Consider the following 15,000-nt stretch of genomic DNA (forward strand, 5'->3'; position numbering starts at 1 on the left):
CTTACCCGCGCCGGAGCCTCAGCTTGCCTTCCAGTGAGCTGGGCTCCTTTTTTATTTTCTTTGGAGTGGGCCACCCGGAGGTGGAGAGCGACCCGCAGACGAAGCACGGCCAGGGGCCGCCGGATGCCGCCCATGGCGGGCGCTCCCACTCCTCTGACACCTGCGAAGCAGCAAAGTGCTCCTTTTCGATTCCTTCCGCCACCCGGAGGTGGAGCGCGGACCCAGCCACCGCGCCGGAGCGAGCAGCAGCCTCGCTCCGAGTGTGCGCCCGCAGACGAAGCACGGCCAGAGGCCGCCGGATGCCGCCCATGGCGGGCGCACACACTTTTCTGACACCTACGAAGCACCCAAGTGCTGCTTTTTGGGATTCGCCACCCGGAGGTGGAGCGCGGACAAAGCCACCGCGCCTAGTGTGCACCCGCAGACGAAGCACGGCCAGAGGCCGCCGGATGCCGCCCATGGCGAGCGCACACACTTTGCGGACACCTCGGATTGGCCACCCGGAGGTGGAGAGCGACCCGCAGACGAAGCACGGCCAGGGGCCGCCGGATGCCGCCCATGGCGGGCGCTCTCGCTCCTCGGACAGCTCCATCGGCGCAGCATGGCGCTCGCGGTCGTCATTACCCGCTGGCGAGGCGCGGCCAGGGCCGCCAGGCGTCGCCTATCGCGTGCGCAAACTCCCAGCAAGCACCAACGTGCTCCTTTGGATGTTGTCATCCGGAGGTGATAGCGCGGCCCGGGCCGCCTGACGCGGCCCATCGCGGGCGCTCCTCGTCGGACACCTGCGTCACACAGCCTGGGTGCCAGCTGTGGAGTGACACTTGGAGAAAAAGAAGCACAAGTCACTCATATCAAAGTTCCCGTTCCCTTTTGTTTGTGTCACGCTTGGAAATGCTTGAGAGGTGACACTTTGTCAAAATTGCAGCTGGTGTCTCATCATCATCATCACCGCTGCTCATCAGCCTTCCTTGGATGCCTGCCATGCACGCGGCCCAACGGGGCACTCAGATGGGGTGGGCAGCCCGGACCGCCTTGCGCGGCCCAACACGGGCGCCCAGGGGGACGCGGAAACCCGTTTTAGAAAATAACCTCCAGGGGTTTTCCAAGAGCGGCACAGCCCCAGCTCACGTCCGTGTTTCAGTGCGTCAAAAGCGGATTCAAAAGTGTGCTTTTCTCGGTACTTCCCCTGGAGGTCAGTGTTTCTAAAAACTGGGTTTCCGAAATCGTGCTGGAGGTGTTTTGGTCAACCAGGAAAAATGGCATTTACGGGAGAGGGTAAAGTATACCCCCCCCCCCCCTCTCGGCTGATTTACCCTCTCCCGTAAACGCGTTTTTTCCTGGTCGACCAAAACACTCATTGACTCCCATTCATTTGACACTTTGTCATTTTTTCAGCACTTTTTTCGCGCATTGGGTACTCCGCCCATTGACTCCCATTCATTTGACACTTTGTCGTTTTTCCAGACCTTTTTTCACGCATTGGGTACTCCGCCCATTCACTCCCATTCATTTGACACTTTGTCGTTTTTTCAGCACTTTTTTCGCGCATTGGGTACTCCGCCCCATTCACTCCCATTCATTTCACACTTAGAAAAATCATCCGAGCGGCTCTCCACGCATTTTATAGCCGCTTTGGGGCTCCAGCCGCCTCGGCCTTCATTTCTGACTAGGCTCGTGTGGACTTTGTCGTTTTTTCAGCACTTTTTTCGCGCATTGGGTACTCCGCCCCATTCACTCCCATTCATTTCACACTTTGAAAAATCATCCGAGCGGCTCTCCACGCGTTTTATAGCCGCTTTGGGGCTCCAGCCGCCTCGGACTGCATTTCTGACTAGGCTCGTGTGGACTTTGTCGTTTTTTCAGCACTTTTTTTACACATTGGGTACTCTGCCCCATTCACTCCCATTCATTTGACACTTTGAAAAATCATCCGAGCGGCTCTCCACGCGTTTTATAGCCGCTTTGGGGCTCCAGCCGCCTCGGACTGCATTTCTGACTAGGCTCGTGTGGACTTTGTCGTTTTTTCAGCACTTTTTTTACACATTGGGTACTCTGCCCCATTCACTCCCATTCATTTGACACTTTGAAAAATCATCCGAGCGGCTCTCCACGCGTTTTATAGCCGCTTTCAGACTCCTGCCGCCTCGCCTGCACTTCCGCCTCGGTCCGTTAGGATTTAGGCCTTTTTTCAGCACTTTTTCTCCGTTCCTCCGGGGCGACAGCGGCTCTCCACGCATTTTATAGCCGTTTTCAGACTCCTGCCGCCTCGCCTGCACTTCCGCCTCGGTCCGTTAGGATTTAGGCCTTTTTTCAGCACTTTTTCTCCGTTCCTCCGGGGCGACAGCGGCTCTCCACGCATTTTATAGCCGTTTTCAGACTCCTGCCGCCTCGCCTGCACTTCCGCCTCGGTCCGTTAGGATTTAGGCCTTTTTTCAGCACTTTTTCTCCGTTCCTCCGGGGCGACAGCGGCTCTCCACGCATTTTATAGCCGTTTTCAGACTCCTGCCGCCTCGCCTGCACTTCCGCCTCGGTCCGTTAGGATTTAGGCCTTTTTTCAGCACTTTTTCTCCGTTCCTCCGGGGCGACAGCGGCTCTCCACGCATTTTATAGCCGTTTTCAGACTCCTGCCGCCTCGCCTGCACTTCCGCCTCGGTCCGTTAGGATTTAGGCCTTTTTTCAGCACTTTTTCTCCGTTTCTCCGGGGCGACAGCGGCTCTCCACGCATTTTATAGCCGTTTTCAGACTCCTGCCGCCTCGCCTGCACTTCCGCCTAGGTCCGTTAGGATTTAGGCCTTTTTTCAGCACTTTTTCTCCGTTTCTCCGGGGCGACAGCGGCTCTCCACGCTTTTTATAGCGGTTTTCAGACTCCTGCCGCCTCGCCTGCACTTCCGCCTAGGTCCGTTAGGATTTAGGCCTTTTTTCAGCACTTTTTCTCCGTTCCTCCGGGGCGACAGCGGCTCTCCACGCTTTTTATAGCCGCTTTGGGGCTTTAGCCGCCTCGGCCTGCATTTCTGACTAGGCTCGTGTGGACTTTTTCAGCACTTTTTTTGTGCATTGGGTACTCTCGCCCATTGACTCCCATTCATTTGACACTTTGTCATATTTTCAGCACTTTTTTGGCGCATTGGGTACTCTCGCCCATTGACTCCCATTCATTTGACACTTTGTCATATTTTCAGCACTTTTTTGGCGCATTGGGTACTCTCGCCCATTGACTTCAATGCATTTACTGCAACTCCTGCCTGTGTCCGCCAGAGGGCGTCTGGCTTAACAGCGGCTCTCCACGCTATTTCTATCCGCTTTGAGGCTCCAGGCAGCTCGGCCTGGGTTTCTGAATTTCTCCCTTGACACTTTGTTACTTTTTCACCTTTTTTCTCATTTCATCCAGGGACACAGCGGCTCTCCACAGACTTTCCCGCGGCCCCTGGGCTCCAGGACCCTAGGCATGGGTTTCTGCCTAGCTCCCTTGACACTTTGCCATTTTTTCACCTTTTTTCTCATTTCATCCAGGGACACAGCGGCTCTCCACAGACTTTCCCGCGGCCCCTGGGCTCCAGGACCCTAGGCATGGGTTTCTGCCTAGCTCCCTTGACACTTTGCCATTTTTTCACCCTTTTTCTCATTTCATCCAGGGGCACAGCGGCTCTCCACAGACTTTCCCGCGGCCCCTGGGCTCCAGGACCCTAGGCATGGGTTTCTGCCTAGCTCCCTTGACACTTTGCCATTTTTTCACCTTTTTTCTCATTTCATCCAGGGACACAGCGGCTCTCCACAGACTTTCCCGCGGCCCCTGGGCTCCAGGACCCTAGGCATGGGTTTCTGCCTAGCTCCCTTGACACTTTGCCATTTTTTCACCCTTTTTCTCATTTCATCCAGGGCAACAGCGGCTTTCCACAGACTTTGCAGCCGCCCCTGGGCTCCAGGACCCTAGGCATGGGTTTCTGCCTAGCTCCCTTGACACTTTGCCATTTTTTCACCCTTTTTCTCAATTCATCCAGGGACACAGCGGCTCTCCACACACTTTAGAACCGCCCCTGGGCTCCAGGCAGCTCGGCCTGAGTTTCTGAATTTCTCCCTTGACACTTTGCCATTTTTTCACCCTTTTTCTCAATTCATCCAGGGACACAGCGGCTCTCCACACACTTTAGAACCGCCCCTGGGCTCCAGGCAGCTCGGCCTGAGTTTCTGAATTTCTCCCTTGACACTTTGCCATTTTTTCACCCTTTTTCTCATTTCATCCAGGGACACAGCGGCACTCCACAGACTTTACAGCCGCCCCTGGGCTCCAGGCAGCTCGGCATGGGTTTCTGCCTAGCTCCCTTGACACTTTGCCATTTTTCCACCCTTTTTCTCATTTCATCCAGGGACACAGCGGCTCTCCACAGACTTTGCAGCCGCCCCTGGGCTCCAGGACCCTAGGCATGGGTTTCTGCCTAGCTCCCTTGACACTTTGCCATTTTTTCACCCTTTTTCTCAATTCATCCAGGGACACAGCGGCTCTCCACAGACTTTACAGCCGCCCCTGGGCTCCAGGACCCTAGGCATGGGTTTCTGAATTTTTCCGTTGACACTTTGCCATTTTTTCACCCTTTTTCTCATTTCATCCAGGGACACAGCGGCTCTCCACAGACTTTACAGCCGCCCCTGGGCTCCAGGCAGCTCGGCCTGAGTTTCTGAATTTCTCCCTTGACACTTTGCCATTTTTTCACCCTTTTTCTCAATTCATCCAGGGACACAGCGGCTCTCACAGACTTTAGAACCGCCCCTGGGCTCCAGGACGCAAGGCATGGCTTACTCTCGCCCATTGACTTCAATGCATTTACTGCAACTCCTGCCTGTGTCCGCCAGAGGGCGTCTGGCTTAACAGCGGCTCTCCACGCTATTTCTATCCGCTTTGAGGCTCCAGGCAGCTCGGCCTGAGTTTCTGAATTTCTCCCTTGACACTTTGCCATTTTTCCACCTTTTTTCTCATTTCATCCAGGGACACAGCGGCTCTCCACAGACTTTGCAGCCGCCCCTGGGCTCCAGGACCCTAGGCATGGGTTTCTGCCTAGCTCCCTTGACACTTTGCCATTTTTTCACCTTTTTTCTCATTTCATCCAGGGACACAGCGGCTCTCCACAGACTTTGCAGCCGCCCCTGGGCTCCAGGCAGCTCGGCCTGAGTTTCTGAATTTCTCCCTTGACACTTTGCCATTTTTCCACCCTTTTTCTCATTTCATCCAGGGACACAGCGGCTCTCCACAGACTTTGCAGCCGCCCCTGGGCTCCAGGCAGCTCGGCCTGGGTTTCTGAATTTCTCCCTTGACACTTTGCCATTTTTTCACCTTTTTTCTCATTTCATCCAGGGACACAGCGGCTCTCCACAGACTTTGCAGCCGCCCCTGGGCTCCAGGCAGCTCGGCCTGGGTTTCTGAATTTCTCCCTTGACACTTTGCCATTTTTCCACCCTTTTTCTCATTTCATCCAGGGACACAGCGGCTCTCCACAGACTTTGCAGCCGCCCCTGGGCTCCAGGCAGCTCGGCCTGGGTTTCTGAATTTCTCCCTTGACACTTTGTTACTTTTTCACCTTTTTTCTCATTTCATCCAGGGACACAGCGGCTCTCCACAGACTTTCCCGCGGCCCCTGGGCTCCAGGACCCTAGGCATGGGTTTCTGCCTAGCTCCCTTGACACTTTGCCATTTTTTCACCCTTTTTCTCATTTCATCCAGGGACACAGCGGCACTCCACAGACTTTACAGCCGCCCCTGGGCTCCAGGCAGCTCGGCATGGGTTTCTGCCTAGCTCCCTTGACACTTTGCCATTTTTTCACTCTTTTTCTCATTTCATCCAGGGACACAGCGGCTCTCACAGACTTTAGAACCGCCCCTGGGCTCCAGGACGCAAGGCATGGCTTACTCTCGCCCATTGACTTCAATGCATTTACTGCAACTCCTGCCTGTGTCCGCCAGAGGGCGTCTGGCTTAACAGCGGCTCTCCACGCTATTTCTATCCGCTTTGAGGCTCCAGGCAGCTCGGCCTGAGTTTCTGAATTTCTCCCTTGACACTTTGCCATTTTTTCACCTTTTTTCTCATTTCATCCAGGGACACAGCGGCTCTCCACAGACTTTGCAGCCGCCCCTGGGCTCCAGCCAGCTCGGCCTGGGTTTCTGAATTTCTCCCTTGACACTTTGCCATTTTTTCACCTTTTTTCTCATTTCATCCAGGGACACAGCGGCTCTCCACAGACTTTCCCGCGGCCCCTGGGCTCCAGGACCCTAGGCATGGGTTTCTGCCTAGCTCCCTTGACACTTTGCCATTTTTTCACCCTTTTTCTCATTTCATCCAGGGCAACAGCGGCTCTCCACAGACTTTGCAGCCGCCCCTGGGCTCCAGGACCCTAGGCATGGGTTTCTGCCTAGCTCCCTTGACACTTTGCCATTTTTTCACCCTTTTTCTCATTTCATCCAGGGACACAGCGGCTCTCCACAGACTTTGCAGCCGCCCCTGGGCTCCAGCCAGCTCGGCCTGAGTTTCTGAATTTCTCCCTTGACACTTTGCCATTTTTTCACCCTTTTTCTCATTTCATCCAGGGACACAGCGGCACTCCACAGACTTTGCAGCCGCCCCTGGGCTCCAGGCAGCTCGGCCTTAGATCCCGCCTCGCTCCGTTGACACTTTGCCATTTTTCCACCCTTTTTCTCATTTCATCCAGGGACACAGCGGCACTCCACAGACTTTACAGCCGCCCCTGGGCTCCAGGACCCTAGGCATGGGTTTCTGAATTTCTCCCTTGACACTTTGCCATTTTTTCACCTTTTTTCTCATTTCATCCAGGGCAACAGCGGCTCTCACAGACTTTAGAACCGCCCCTGGGCTCCAGGACCCTAGGCATGGGTTTCTGCCTAGCTCCCTTGACACTTTGCCATTTTTTCACCTTTTTTCTCATTTCATCCAGGGACACAGCGGCTCTCCACAGACTTTGCAGCCGCCCCTGGGCTCCAGCCAGCTCGGCCTGAGTTTCTGAATTTCTCCCTTGACACTTTGCCATTTTTTCACCTTTTTTCTCATTTCATCCAGGGACACAGCGGCTCTCCACAGACTTTCCCGCGGCCCCTGGGCTCCAGGCAGCTCGGCCTGGGTTTCTGAATTTCTCCCTTGACACTTTGCCATTTTTTCACCTTTTTTTCTCATTTCATCCAGGGACACAGCGGCACTCCACAGACTTTCCCGCGGCCCCTGGGCTCCAGGACCCTAGGCATGGGTTTCTGCCTAGCTCCCTTGACACTTTGCCATTTTTTCACCCTTTTTCTCAATTCATCCAGGGACACAGCGGCTCTCCACACACTTTAGAACCGCCCCTGGGCTCCAGGCAGCTCGGCCTGAGTTTCTGAATTTCTCCCTTGACACTTTGCCATTTTTTCACCCTTTTTCTCAATTCATCCAGGGACACAGCGGCTCTCCACAGACTTTCCCGCGGCCCCTGGGCTCCAGGACCCTAGGCATGGGTTTCTGCCTAGCTCCCTTGACACTTTGCCATTTTTTCACCTTTTTTCTCATTTCATCCAGGGACACAGCGGCTCTCCACAGACTTTCCCGCGGCCCCTTGGCTCCAGGACCCTAGGCATGGGTTTCTGAATTTCTCCCTTGACACTTTGCCATTTTTTCACCTTTTTTCTCATTTCATCCAGGGCAACAGCGGCTCTCCACAGACTTTCCCGCGGCCCCTGGGCTCCAGGACCCTAGGCATGGGTTTCTGCCTAGCTCCCTTGACACTTTGCCATTTTTTCACCCTTTTTCTCATTTCATCCAGGGACACAGCGGCTCTCCACAGACTTTGCAGCCGCCCCTGGGCTCCAGGACCCTAGGCATGGGTTTCTGCCTAGCTCCCTTGACACTTTGCCATTTTTCCACCTTTTTTCTCATTTCATCCAGGGACACAGCGGCTCTCCACAGACTTTGCAGCCGCCCCTGGGCTCCAGGCAGCTCGGCCTGAGTTTCTGAATTTCTCCCTTGACACTTTGCCATTTTTTCACCTTTTTTCTCATTTCATCCAGGGACACAGCGGCTCTCCACAGACTTTGCAGCCGCCCCTGGGCTCCAGCCAGCTCGGCCTGAGTTTCTGAATTTCTCCCTTGACACTTTGCCATTTTTTCACCTTTTTTCTCATTTCATCCAGGGACACAGCGGCTCTCCACAGACTTTGCAGCCGCCCCTGGGCTCCAGCCAGCTCGGCCTGAGTTTCTGAATTTCTCCCTTGACACTTTGCCATTTTTTCACCTTTTTTCTCATTTCATCCAGGGACACAGCGGCTCTCACAGGCTTTAGAACCGCCCCTGGGCTCCAGGACCCTAGGCATGGGTTTCTGAATTTCTCCCTTGACACTTTGCCATTTTTTCACCCTTTTTCTCATTTCATCCAGGGACACAGCGGCTCTCCACAGACTTTCCCGCGGCCCCTGGGCTCCAGGACCCTAGGCATGGGTTTCTGAATTTCTCCCTTGACACTTTGCCATTTTTTCACCCTTTTTCTCATTTCATCCAGGGACACAGCGGCACTCCACAGACTTTACAGCCGCCCCTGGGCTCCAGGACCCTAGGCATGGGTTTCTGCCTAGCTCCCTTGACACTTTGCCATTTTTTCACCCTTTTTCTCATTTCATCCAGGGACACAGCGGCTCTCCACAGACTTTACAGCCGCCCCTGGGCTCCAGGACCCTAGGCATGGGTTTCTGAATTTCTCCCTTGACACTTTGCCATTTTTTCACCTTTTTTCTCATTTCATCCAGGGACACAGCGGCTCTCCACAGACTTTCCCGCGGCCCCTTGGCTCCAGGACCCTAGGCATGGGTTTCTGAATTTCTCCCTTGACACTTTGCCATTTTTTCACCTTTTTTCTCATTTCATCCAGGGCAACAGCGGCTCTCCACAGACTTTCCCGCGGCCCCTGGGCTCCAGGACCCTAGGCATGGGTTTCTGCCTAGCTCCCTTGACACTTTGCCATTTTTTCACCCTTTTTCTCATTTCATCCAGGGACACAGCGGCTCTCACAGACTTTAGAACCGCCCCTGGGCTCCAGGACGCAAGGCATGGCTTACTCTCGCCCATTGACTTCAATGCATTTACTGCAACTCCTGCCTGTGTCCGCCAGAGGGCGTCTGGCTTAACAGCGGCTCTCCACGCTATTTCTATCCGCTTTGAGGCTCCAGGCAGCTCGGCCTGAGTTTCTGAATTTCTCCCTTGACACTTTGCCATTTTTTCACCTTTTTTCTCATTTCATCCAGGGACACAGCGGCTCTCCACAGACTTTGCAGCCGCCCCTGGGCTCCAGGCAGCTCGGCCTGGGTTTCTGAATTTCTCCCTTGACACTTTGCCATTTTTTCACCCATTTTCTCATTTCATCCAGGGACACAGCGGCACTCCACAGACTTTACAGCCGCCCCTGGGCTCCAGGCAGCTCGGCATGGGTTTCTGCCTAGCTCCCTTGACACTTTGCCATTTTTCCACCCTTTTTCTCATTTCATCCAGGGACACAGCGGCTCTCCACAGACTTTGCAGCCGCCCCTGGGCTCCAGGACCCTAGGCATGGGTTTCTGCCTAGCTCCCTTGACACTTTGCCATTTTTTCACCCTTTTTCTCATTTCATCCAGGGGCACAGCGGCTCTCCACAGACTTTCCCGCGGCCCCTGGGCTCCAGGACCCTAGGCATGGGTTTCTGCCTAGCTCCCTTGACACTTTGCCATTTTTTCACCTTTTTTCTCATTTCATCCAGGGACACAGCGGCTCTCCACAGACTTTCCCGCGGCCCCTGGGCTCCAGGACCCTAGGCATGGGTTTCTGCCTAGCTCCCTTGACACTTTGCCATTTTTTCACCCTTTTTCTCATTTCATCCAGGGCAACAGCGGCTTTCCACAGACTTTGCAGCCGCCCCTGGGCTCCAGGACCCTAGGCATGGGTTTCTGCCTAGCTCCCTTGACACTTTGCCATTTTTTCACCCTTTTTCTCAATTCATCCAGGGACACAGCGGCTCTCCACACACTTTAGAACCGCCCCTGGGCTCCAGGCAGCTCGGCCTGAGTTTCTGAATTTCTCCCTTGACACTTTGCCATTTTTTCACCCTTTTTCTCAATTCATCCAGGGACACAGCGGCTCTCCACACACTTTAGAACCGCCCCTGGGCTCCAGGCAGCTCGGCCTGAGTTTCTGAATTTCTCCCTTGACACTTTGCCATTTTTTCACCCTTTTTCTCATTTCATCCAGGGACACAGCGGCACTCCACAGACTTTACAGCCGCCCCTGGGCTCCAGGCAGCTCGGCATGGGTTTCTGCCTAGCTCCCTTGACACTTTGCCATTTTTCCACCCTTTTTCTCATTTCATCCAGGGACACAGCGGCTCTCCACAGACTTTGCAGCCGCCCCTGGGCTCCAGGACCCTAGGCATGGGTTTCTGCCTAGCTCCCTTGACACTTTGCCATTTTTTCACCCTTTTTCTCAATTCATCCAGGGACACAGCGGCTCTCCACAGACTTTACAGCCGCCCCTGGGCTCCAGGACCCTAGGCATGGGTTTCTGAATTTTTCCGTTGACACTTTGCCATTTTTTCACCCTTTTTCTCATTTCATCCAGGGACACAGCGGCTCTCCACAGACTTTACAGCCGCCCCTGGGCTCCAGGCAGCTCGGCCTGAGTTTCTGAATTTCTCCCTTGACACTTTGCCATTTTTTCACCCTTTTTCTCAATTCATCCAGGGACACAGCGGCTCTCACAGACTTTAGAACCGCCCCTGGGCTCCAGGACGCAAGGCATGGCTTACTCTCGCCCATTGACTTCAATGCATTTACTGCAACTCCTGCCTGTGTCCGCCAGAGGGCGTCTGGCTTAACAGCGGCTCTCCACGCTATTTCTATCCGCTTTGAGGCTCCAGGCAGCTCGGCCTGAGTTTCTGAATTTCTCCCTTGACACTTTGCCATTTTTCCACCTTTTTTCTCATTTCATCCAGGGACACAGCGGCTCTCCACAGACTTTGCAGCCGCCCCTGGGCTCCAGGACCCTAGGCATGGGTTTCTGCCTAGCTCCCTTGACACTTTGCCATTTTTTCACCTTTTTTCTCATTTCATCCAGGGACACAGCGGCTCTCCACAGACTTTGCAGCCGCCCCTGGGCTCCAGGCAGCTCGGCCTGAGTTTCTGAATTTCTCCCTTGACACTTTGCCATTTTTCCACCCTTTTTCTCATTTCATCCAGGGACACAGCGGCTCTCCACAGACTTTGCAGCCGCCCCTGGGCTCCAGGCAGCTCGGCCTGGGTTTCTGAATTTCTCCCTTGACACTTTGCCATTTTTTCACCTTTTTTCTCATTTCATCCAGGGACACAGCGGCTCTCCACAGACTTTGCAGCCGCCCCTGGGCTCCAGGCAGCTCGGCCTGGGTTTCTGAATTTCTCCCTTGACACTTTGCCATTTTTCCACCCTTTTTCTCATTTCATCCAGGGACACAGCGGCTCTCCACAGACTTTGCAGCCGCCCCTGGGCTCCAGGCAGCTCGGCCTGGGTTTCTGAATTTCTCCCTTGACACTTTGTTACTTTTTCACCTTTTTTCTCATTTCATCCAGGGACACAGCGGCTCTCCACAGACTTTCCCGCGGCCCCTGGGCTCCAGGACCCTAGGCATGGGTTTCTGCCTAGCTCCCTTGACACTTTGCCATTTTTTCACCCTTTTTCTCATTTCATCCAGGGCAACAGCGGCTCTCCACAGACTTTGCAGCCGCCCCTGGGCTCCAGGACCCTAGGCATGGGTTTCTGCCTAGCTCCCTTGACACTTTGCCATTTTTTCACCCTTTTTCTCATTTCATCCAGGGACACAGCGGCACTCCACAGACTTTACAGCCGCCCCTGGGCTCCAGGCAGCTCGGCATGGGTTTCTGCCTAGCTCCCTTGACACTTTGCCATTTTTTCACTCTTTTTCTCATTTCATCCAGGGACACAGCGGCTCTCACAGACTTTAGAACCGCCCCTGGGCTCCAGGACGCAAGGCATGGCTTACTCTCGCCCATTGACTTCAATGCATTTACTGCAACTCCTGCCTGTGTCCGCCAGAGGGCGTCTGGCTTAACAGCGGCTCTCCACGCTATTTCTATCCGCTTTGAGGCTCCAGGCAGCTCGGCCTGAGTTTCTGAATTTCTCCCTTGACACTTTGCCATTTTTTCACCTTTTTTCTCATTTCATCCAGGGACACAGCGGCTCTCCACAGACTTTGCAGCCGCCCCTGGGCTCCAGCCAGCTCGGCCTGAGTTTCTGAATTTCTCCCTTGACACTTTGCCATTTTTTCACCCTTTTTCTCATTTCATCCAGGGACACAGCGGCTCTCACAGACTTTAGAACCGCCCCTGGGCTCCAGGACCCTAGGCATGGGTTTCTGCCTAGCTCCCTTGACACTTTGCCATTTTTTCACCTTTTTTCTCATTTCATCCAGGGACACAGCGGCTCTCCACAGACTTTGCAGCCGCCCCTGGGCTCCAGCCAGCTCGGCCTGAGTTTCTGAATTTCTCCCTTGACACTTTGCCATTTTTTCACCCTTTTTCTCATTTCATCCAGGGACACAGCGGCACTCCACAGACTTTGCAGCCGCCCCTGGGCTCCAGGCAGCTCGGCCTGAGTTTCTGAATTTCTCCCTTGACACTTTGCCATTTTTTCACCCTTTTTCTCATTTCATCCAGGGACACAGCGGCACTCCACAGACTTTACAGCCGCCCCTGGGCTCCAGGCAGCTCGGCATGGGTTTCTGCCTAGCTCCCTTGACACTTTGCCATTTTTTCACCCTTTTTCTCATTTCATCCAGGGACACAGCGGCTCTCACAGACTTTAGAACCGCCCCTGGGCTCCAGGACGCAAGGCATGGGTTACTCTCGCCCATTGACTTCAATGCATTTACTGCAACTCCTGCCTGTGTCCGCCAGAGGGCGTCTGGCTTAACAGCGGCTCTCCACGCTATTTCTATCCGCTTTGAGGCTCCAGGCAGCTCGGCCTGGGTTTCTGAATTTCTCCCTTGACACTTTGTTACTTTTTCACCTTTTTTCTCATTTCATCCAGGGACACAGCGGCTCTCCACAGACTTTCCCGCGGCCCCTGGGCTCCAGGACCCTAGGCACGGGTTTCTGAATTTTTCCCTTGACACTTTGCCATTTTTTCACCCTTTTTCTCATTTCATCCAGGGCAACAGCGGCTCTCCACAGACTTTGCAGCCGCCCCCGGGCTCCAGGCAGCTCGGCCTGAGTTTCTGAATTTCTCCCTTGACACTTTGCCATTTTTTCACCTTTTTTCTCATTTCATCCAGGGACACAGCGGCTCTCCACAGACTTTGCAGCCGCCCCTGGGCTCCAGGCAGCTCGGCCTGAGTTTCTGAATTTCTCCCTTGACACTTTGCCATTTTTCCACCCTTTTTCTCATTTCATCCAGGGACACAGCGGCTCTCCACAGACTTTGCAGCCGCCCCTGGGCTCCAGGCAGCTCGGCCTGGGTTTCTGAATTTCTCCCTTGACACTTTGCCATTTTTTCACCTTTTTTCTCATTTCATCCAGGGACACAGCGGCTCTCCACAGACTTTGCAGCCGCCCCTGGGCTCCAGGCAGCTCGGCCTGAGTTTCTGAATTTCTCCCTTGACACTTTGCCATTTTTTCACCTTTTTTCTCATTTCATCCAGGGACACAGCGGCTCTCCACAGACTTTGCAGCCGCCCCTGGGCTCCAGGCAGCTCGGCCTGGGTTTCTGAATTTCTCCCTTGACACTTTGCCATTTTTTCACCCTTTTTCTCATTTCATCCAGGGCAACAGCGGCTCTCCACAGACTTTAGAACCGCCCCTGGGCTCCAGGACCTTAGGCATGGGTTTCTGCCTAGCTCCCTTGACACTTTGCCATTTTTCCACCCTTTTTCTCATTTCATCCAGGGCAACAGCGGCTCTCCACACACTTTAGAACCGCCCCTGGGCTCCAGGCAGCTCGGCCTGAGTTTCTGAATTTCTCCCTTGACACTTTGCCATTTTTCCACCTTTTTTCTCATTTCATCCAGGGACACAGCGGCTCTCACAGGCTTTAGAACCGCCCCTGGGCTCCAGGCAGCTCGGCATTGGTTTCTGCCTAGCTCCCTTGACACTTTGCCATTTTTCCACCCTTTTTCTCATTTCATCCAGGGACACAGCGGCTCTCCACAGACTTTGCAGCCGCCCCTGGGCTCCAGGACCCTAGGCATGGGTTTCTGCCTAGCTCCCTTGACACTTTGCCATTTTTTCACCCTTTTTCTCAATTCATCCAGGGACACAGCGGCTCTCCACAGACTTTACAGCCGCCCCTGGGCTCCAGGACCCTAGGCATGGGTTTCTGAATTTCTCCCTTGACACTTTGCCATTTTTTCACCCTTTTTCTCATTTCATCCAGGGACACAGCGGCTCTCCACAGACTTTCCCGCGGCCCCTGGGCTCCAGGACCCTAGGCATGGGTTTCTGAATTTCTCCCTTGACACTTTGCCATTTTTTCACCCTTTTTCTCATTTCATCCAGGGACACAGCGGCACTCCACAGACTTTACAGCCGCCCCTGGGCTCCAGGACCCTAGGCATGGGTTTCTGCCTAGCTCCCTTGACACTTTGCCATTTTTTCACCCTTTTTCTCATTTCATCCAGGGACACAGCGGCTCTCCACAGACTTTACAGCCGCCCCTGGGCTCCAGGACCCTAGGCATGGGTTTCTGAATTTCTCCCTTGACACTTTGCCATTTTTTCACCTTTTTTCTCATTTCATCCAGGGACACAGCGGCTCTCCACAGACTTTCCCGCGGCCCCTTGGCTCCAGGACCCTAGGCATGGGTTTCTGAATTTCTCCCTTGACACTTTGCCATTTTTTCACCTTTTTTCTCATTTCATCCAGGGCAACAGCGGCTCTCCACAGACTTTCCCGCGGCCCCTGGGCTCCAGGACCCTAGGCATGGGTTTCTGCCTAGCTCCCTTGACACTTTGCCATTTTTTCACCCTT

The sequence above is a fragment of the Dunckerocampus dactyliophorus genome, unplaced genomic scaffold (assembly GCF_027744805.1).
Source record: "Dunckerocampus dactyliophorus isolate RoL2022-P2 unplaced genomic scaffold, RoL_Ddac_1.1 HiC_scaffold_30, whole genome shotgun sequence".
NCBI lineage: Eukaryota > Metazoa > Chordata > Actinopteri > Syngnathiformes > Syngnathidae > Dunckerocampus > Dunckerocampus dactyliophorus.